The sequence below is a fragment of the Gossypium hirsutum genome, chromosome D03, assembly GCF_007990345.1.
Source record: "Gossypium hirsutum isolate 1008001.06 chromosome D03, Gossypium_hirsutum_v2.1, whole genome shotgun sequence".
Taxonomy (NCBI): Eukaryota; Viridiplantae; Streptophyta; class Magnoliopsida; order Malvales; family Malvaceae; genus Gossypium; species Gossypium hirsutum.
In genome coordinates this window covers 20,118,043-20,126,287 of record NC_053439.1, presented here as the reverse complement: position 1 = coordinate 20,126,287, position 8,245 = coordinate 20,118,043, and positions in this window count along the sequence as shown.

Below are 8,245 nucleotides of genomic sequence, written 5' to 3'. Positions count from 1 at the left end.
ACCAAAATTCATCAATGGAAACTTCTAAAATTTTTGACAGATTCAAAAACGAAGGTATAGGTTAGTTGGACCTAGTTGTAACAATCTCAAAAACATAAAAATTAAAAGAAACAGGTGAAAAATGGCTTACCATGCATAAGAATATTAATGGCCGAACCTTGGTTCTTCTTGCCATGGTGTTTCGGCTGCTAAATTTCTAATGAAGAAGATGATGGTTTTAATTTTATTATAATTTATGCCTTTATTAATTAAATTACCATTTCTTCATTTATTATCTACTTAAATTTCATGAAATTTGCCATCAAAACCGTCCACTATAATGCTAAATGGTACATTTTCCATTTAAGTCTCTTGATTAATCCTTCCCTAGCAATTTGAAACTATTATCTAATAGGAACTTACTTTTGCAACTTTTACAATTTAGTCCTTTTTGCGTAATTAACTATCTAAACATTAAAATTTCTTAACCAAATTTTAATAAAACCCCAATAACACTCCATAAATATTTTATTAAATATTTAAGGGCTCGATTTATAAAAATGAGGTCTCGATATGTCGTTTTCTAAAACCACTTGACTTTAAGAATTAACCACTTGAACTTGACTATACGACTAATTAGCAAATTTTATTAAATCGAAATTTCAATAATATTATACTTGACTCATAAATATTAATTAATATTTACGAGCTCACTCGTCCAATTTTTGGTTTCGAAACCACTATTTTTGACACCATTGAAAAGGGGTTGTTCCTACTAAATATTTTGTTAAATATTTACAGGCTCGGTTTATAGAAACGAGGTCTTGATTCCTCATTTTCCAAAACCACTTGACTTTAGGAATTAACCACTTGAACTTGACTATACGACGAATTAGCAACTTTTATTAAATTGAAACTTCAATAATATTATACTTGACCCGTAAATATTAATTAATAATATTTACAAGCTCACTCATCGAATTTGTGGTTTCGAAACCACTATTTTTACACCACTGAAAAACGGGTTGTTACAACTGTAGTGTGAGCAAAATAGGTATGTGATCCGATTTTATCCTTGAAAGATTTGTCACCAAAAAATTAGGGGAAAAATCCAACCAAGCATTATTACCAAAAGCTCTACCCAACCTTTCAAAAAGTAAGACATGATGACAAGTAAAAGGAGCGCCTCTAAATCCCAAATCATGGAGTTGGGCCATATCCACAAATTCACCAAAGAAATGACATTTATGACCTGCTGCATGACCATATTTTTTTCTCCTCTACTGAGAGGATAGCATTGAAGTCCCCATTGCCATCCAAGGAAAGTGCCCGAGGGGAATAGAAAACCTCAAATCCTTTTAAAGAAGCCTCATTTTCTATCTATCTGGACTACCATACACAAAAATAGAAAAAATCAGTTATGACTGAAGAATGGAATAGATACAGATAAGAATAAATTGGGGATGACTCCCAAGCACCTCGACATCAACAAACTCTTTCAAACCTAACCAAATGCCTCTAGAAAAACCAACCGCTTCCACTCAATGGGACCTTTTCAACCCTAATTTTGAAATGATAGCATCAGCTTTAAAACCACTAACTCTCATCTCTAGCAAACTAGTAATGTCTGGATTATACTCAATATATTCTCAAAATATTCGAGGGAATTTCAAATTTGTGCATCCCTACACATTCTAAGACATAATAGATAAATTCATATAAAAAAGATTGGGAAAAAGAACCACACTTATTGTCGACTAAGGACATGACAGTTTGGTCTTTCTTTTCCTTTCGTCGCCTTCTCTTGGACAGCATGCCCTTCTAGTTCGAAAGTGATGAGGTCTGCCACCTTCAACATTGTCCTCAAAAAAGAAACTCGAGAGCTACCCGTCGCCTTAAACTGATTACTCGACCCTTTAAGTGTTTTGTTGATTTTCCAACCTCCCTTAGAGCCGACAAAATTTCCTCCACTGCCCTAAACCTTAACCAGTTTAGGCAGTTTTCAATATTGTCTGCTACATTGTTACCAATCTTACCAACCAAGTTTGGGTTCAAATTCTCTTGAAAATTAACTATTATGTGTTTAGTTGTGTCAAGCACTCTTTCATTCACAGCCATAGGAACTATTGACAAGTCTTCAAATGCGGGATTGAAATGAATAGAGGTTACCTTATCTCTTACATCACGAACTGACCGACCAAGAGCATCAATAAAAACTGTAGTACCTAACTCCTCTAGCTCTTTTAATTTTTTAGTTTCCCCACTTAACTCCAAAATGCCATGGGTGTTCCCATTTCTTAACGGAGCATTAGAAATATTTATATGTACTAAAGGGCTGTTAAACTTATAACACCCCTAACCCGTCTCCGTCGCCAAATTAGGGTTATAGAGCATTACCGTATAGTCGAAAACATTTAAACATTTTAACATTCAATAACTTAAATCATATCATAGATCATTCATACACATGCATAGTATCCCTAAATCGAGCCATCGAGGCCTTAAAAATAGCTTAGAAGCAAATTGGGACTAATTTGAAACCATTTGGAAAGTTTAGGAAAGAGTTGAAAATTTTGTGAAACAAGGGTCACATGGCCATGTGGCCAAGCCGTGTACCTCACACGGCTGAGACACACGCTCGTCTCTCAGGCTGTGTAACCTTCAAATTACAGACACACTGCCGTGTCCCATCCCCTGTCCTCACACGTGTAACTCTCTGAGTAAGGTCACACAACTGTGTCACACAACCATGTGACTCACTGACTTGCATGCAAAGGAATCTACAGGGGACACACGGCCGTTTCACCAGGCCGTGTGTCATATATGACTGAGCCACACGCCCGTGTCTCAGGCTGTGTGGACCTAAAATTAACCTAAAACAAGCCATTGCCAACACCAATTCATGAATATACATTTGAACCATTTGTGCACACTTACAAAACATACCATACGAGCAATTCCAAACATGCATCATAAGATAGCCGCAACAACATAACCTAGCAAGCATATAATCGTGCTAAGCCAAGATAACATCCATAACTTATACAAGCCAAATTCCAACTAGGCATTCACCAAAATAACATTATAAGTCCACCTATACATGTTAATATTGTCATTTTCCATACATACTAACCTAGCTCAAACATGAACTAAAAATATGTCACAAGTATCCATTTTCAAACCATCACCAACATGCCATGATATCGATATCAACAAGTACTTTAAAGTAACCAAAAACACATAATTCGGTAAGGCGTCAAGGTGTACCTAACCAACATAGCTTTCCAAAGCTTATACATACTAAAACACCATTAACACATGCATCATAATACCATTACAAATCACCCTATACATGTCATTATAAAGCTTAGCCAAATTACTCAAAATCTAACAAATTGTCCACTGGATAGTATGGTAAATCTCCGATGAACTTCAAACGGATCGAGCTTTCGATAATCTATAAAGTAAAGGAAAGTAACTACGTAAGCAATGAATGCTTGTAAGCTCGTATAATCTTTAAGCATATATACCATTTTAATAATGAACTTTACAAAATTGTATAAGCCTTTACCAATGCCATAAGACTAATAGAGCCTATATAACACCATCAAACTCACAAGTTAGATACTTGTTAATGATACATATGAAATCAACCATATATATAAACATAACATTTAATTCATCTCGTTACCATACAATCGTGTTTTATTCCATTTACTTACTTACTGTTTCCAATACCATGAGTTTAATATAATTCTATTTAAGCATCATCAAGCTTACATGTTAGTAGATTCATTGACAATCATATAAACTCATTTGTAATATAAATAGATTTCATACGATACATTATATAAGCATCAAATTTTTCATATATTTATGAACCTTTCCATTAAGTCACTTATCATTCCATTCCTTTTCTTACCCGTTTCATTTGCATAGTACAAAGCAAAAGCATAAAAATTAACCATAACCACAAGCTTGATATAAGCCTAAATAACATCATCAATCTAACCAGTTAGTACACTTGTTCATATATATATGATACCATCCATTAAACATGTGTTCATTATGTGTAAACATAACTTTTGCACCTTTAATGTTCTAGAAATTCATGATTCAATACAATTGCATACTTACCTTTTTGTTCCCTTTTCTTGGCCGTTAAACCATTTAGAATTTCATCGGATACTAAGGTAAGCTCACACGAAGTGTGCTTAAACATATAATCTTAACTTTTCCTTTACATCAATGCTCACACGAGCTGTGAAATAGGTCTGCTCACACGAGCTGTGGGTTTGACTGTAAACTACACGATGCTGCTCACACGAGCTATGGAGTATCCACAACAAATGCAAGAACTCAGCCATCGGTAGGACACCAAGATCAACACTCGAAACATGAAATCCCTAATGACATGTCATTTGTATCCTAAGAATTCCTAAGGTTCAACCAGGACTTATTAACTGTCAATTCATCGTAACATTGATATGTTTATATATGTATTGATCCATTTAAATTAAGAGTAACGTAGTATGACATTCAATTTAAATAACAATATCACAGTAAGCGTCCATACGGGCTTACTTGGTTAAATTGCAGCAAGTACAATAGTTATTTGGTAATTTTCTCTCCTCCTCGATTTTTCACTAGTTCTTGATCTAAATTAATGATTCCATTCAATTCATTAATTCAAACAGGAAAACCAATTCATTTTATGCAATTAAGTCTTTTTTGACATTTTTCCAAAATTACCCCTAATGTTTTACTTTTATGCAATTTAGTCCTTAAACCCAAAACATGCAAATCTTCCATTTTTATTAAATTTCAAGATTAGAAAAAATTTTTGGAACCCTACTACAGCCCATATTTGCTGTTATTTGAAATAAGTCCTTGTACTTTTACTAATTTCACATTTTAGTCATTAAACACTAAAATCATCAAAAATTACTTAACAAAATACTTATATTTAACAATAAAACTTAATAATATATCATAAAATTTCAAGAACACCTCAAATTCTTCCATGGTGAAATTCTAAACATTTAAGAATTTCACAAATTGACCCCCATAAGTTAGCTAGATTAAGCTAATACAATAACAAAAACATAAAAATCATTAAAAAAAGGGATCAAAATGCTTACCATGCACCCAAAACCAATTTGGTCGAAAGCTTCCCTAAGGTATCCATGGAGGTTTCGGTTGGCCTTTTGTTTCTTTTAATTTCATTTAATTATAAAATTACAAATTTGTCCTTTTAAAAATCAACCAAATTTCAAGCTTTTAATTACCCAAAACTATCCACCTATAATCCAATTGGTATAATTTCCAACAAAATCCAACAATTCACCTTTTCATAGCTATTAGACACCTTTAATTAATAGCATTCAACTTTTGCATCTTTTACAATTTAGTCCTTTTCAATTAATTAACTACTTAAACATTAAAATTTCTTAATTAAACTTTAATACAACCTTAATAACACTCCGTAAATAATTAAATATTTACGGCTTGGTTTATGGAAACAAGGTCTTAATACATTATTTTCTCAAACCACTTGACTTTAGGGTCATACCACTTGAACCTAAATATTCATTCAAATAGCATAAGTTGTCAATATTAAAATTTATTTTAATACAATTTTTTACTCAAAATATTAAATAATATTTACGAACTCACTTATCGAATTTATGGCCCTGAAATTACTGTTTCTGACACCACTGAAAAATAGACTGTTACAAAACCCACTACTCTGCCCATTGTTTTGACCATCCAAGTGAATCAGGTCCTTATTACTTAAATTGGACCTGGTTCATTTACGTGTGGTTGGCTACTCCCCACTAAACACAATTCCCACATTTCTTTTTTGAGGCCCAGCATTTAAATTATTACCCCAATTAAAACCTTCATCGAATCGGCCTTCAAAATTTCTTTCCCATTTTTGTTCGTAGGTGTTACCTCCTCATCCTTCCCCAAATCACTCCTCAGCTCAAAAGAATTAGTGGACTTAATGCATTAAATCTTGAGCCCTTAGATTTTTCCCCATCCCCAACTTTCCAAAACTACTTTCATCACATGGGTTGCATCTGGCCTTCCTCTCCACTAGCATCTAAGGGTCACACTCATCTTTTTCGGCCTTTGATTCACCGGTCGTGCAGGGAGTTCTGGTCATCGGGTCTTTCTCCCATGATGAGTTTGCTGTTGTAGAGACCAGCAAACAAGTTTTCTTGAAGTGACCATAACGTCCACACGAGAAACACATCACAGGTAGGCATTCTTACTCAATACATTGAAGTTTCCCATTAATTAGAACTTGAGAAACCAACAACTTCTCTAGGTTGATGTACACTACCATATATGTGTATAGTCCCCTTCATCAGCTATCTATATTGAAATCCAATTTTGTAACAGCCCGTTTTTTCGTGGTGTTAGAAATGGCAGTTTCGGGGCCACAAATACAACGAACAAAATCGTAAATATTATTATTTATTATTTACGAGTCAAATATATTATTATAATAAATTTTGATTTGATAATTTATGTTATTTGAATGAATAATTAGGCTTAAGTGGTTTGCCCTTAAAGTCAAACGATTTTAGAAAATGAGGTTTTGGGACCTTATTTCTATAAATCGAGCTCGTAAATATTTTTATTAAATATTTACGGAGTTACTAAATAGGTATATTGAAGTTCGGTCTGAAAATTTTAGTGATTTGATTGTTAATTAAAGAAAAAGGACTAAATCGTAAAAGATACAAAAGTTAATCATTAATGGTCTATAAGCCTAAATGGTTTTAAATTAATTGTTGGATGGTTTTTAATGGAAATTTAACCATAATTATGTCATAGTGAACGGTTTGGTGTTTTATAATATAAAATGTGATGAACTTTTCAAAGGTAGTTGTAATATCCCTAAACTGGGTCTAGTAGTTTTAGGTATATCTTTCGGGTTCCAAACATGAATTTAGGAATTTATCGGATTAATATTAATCTTTAATTTAATTTAGGAGGTTAATTTCATCTAAAATCGATTAAACAATAATCCAAAAAAATAAAAATATTTTTAGAAAATTAATTTTAAATTAGTTAAATAATTATTAGTGAAAATAATTAATTTGGGTTGAAAAAAATTTAAAATAATTTTTATTAGGGGTTAATTTAAGTTAAATTTAAATATTAATTAAATTGGATTTAATTGTAAAATAAGGAAAATTTTGGAGTATTTATTTGGCAAATAAACATTTAAATTCGGAATTTCGAAGGGAAAGGATCAATTAGTAAAGTAAAGGAAATGTGGGATTCGCCATTGGGCAAATTTCTCAATTTTTAAATTTCTGGTTGGTTGTTTCAGTTTTAAACACAATGCAGCTAGCCTACTTTTCACACCATTTATATCAGATTAGAGAGCTATAAAATTTGTTTTCTTTGCATGGTTTTAAAGATTTATCATCAGAGAATAGATTCAACAAATTTCCTTCTCAAAATACTATCTCTTTTTACCCGAAATTATTCACAAAAGTAGCCAAAAATATTTTGGAATTTCTCAAGAATCTTGAATCAAGATTTTCAATCAAAGGATTTAGAAGGAATCAAAGGTAATTATTATTTCTAAAGTTATTTTTATGATGAGTAGAAGTATATTTACATGATTTAAGTAATAATTACATTATTTTTTTATCAATGTCTTCTTCTTCAAAAGCTTGAGGTGTTTTAATGGTGGATCTTGAATTTTGAGAGGAATTCCACAAATCAATGGATGTTCCAATTCAAAATGGATCTGTAACACCCCAAAATAGGGCCTAGGAGTTTTAGGGGTATTTTGGGAATTTTAGCCTTAGAGTGCTCGAAATTTTGCAACATGGTTTGTCGGTAATGTTTTCAATTATGATTTTTAGAAAATTATATAAATTTCTGAAAATGATTTTTATATACCTTTAATTTTGAAAATAGGTCTGATTTGCAAAATAGTCAAAATGGTGAGTCTTTATGAAGTAATTAAACCAAATTTTAATTACCAACCTATTTATTCCTTCCCGCCTATAATTTTGACGTTAACTCCTTCCAAAATTTGTGTTTGCCATCCCTTGATTCTCTCTTGCTATTCTAGTCAATTTTGAACTCCAATTCCTAATCCTATTTTTATTTCTATCACCCTTGAACCTTAAACCTCTATAAAAGACCAAGAAAAACACCCAAAAATACCATAGTTCCTCCATTGTTAAGCTTTCGTGTTTTTTAGATTTTTGATCAAACGCTCGATTGTTCATCA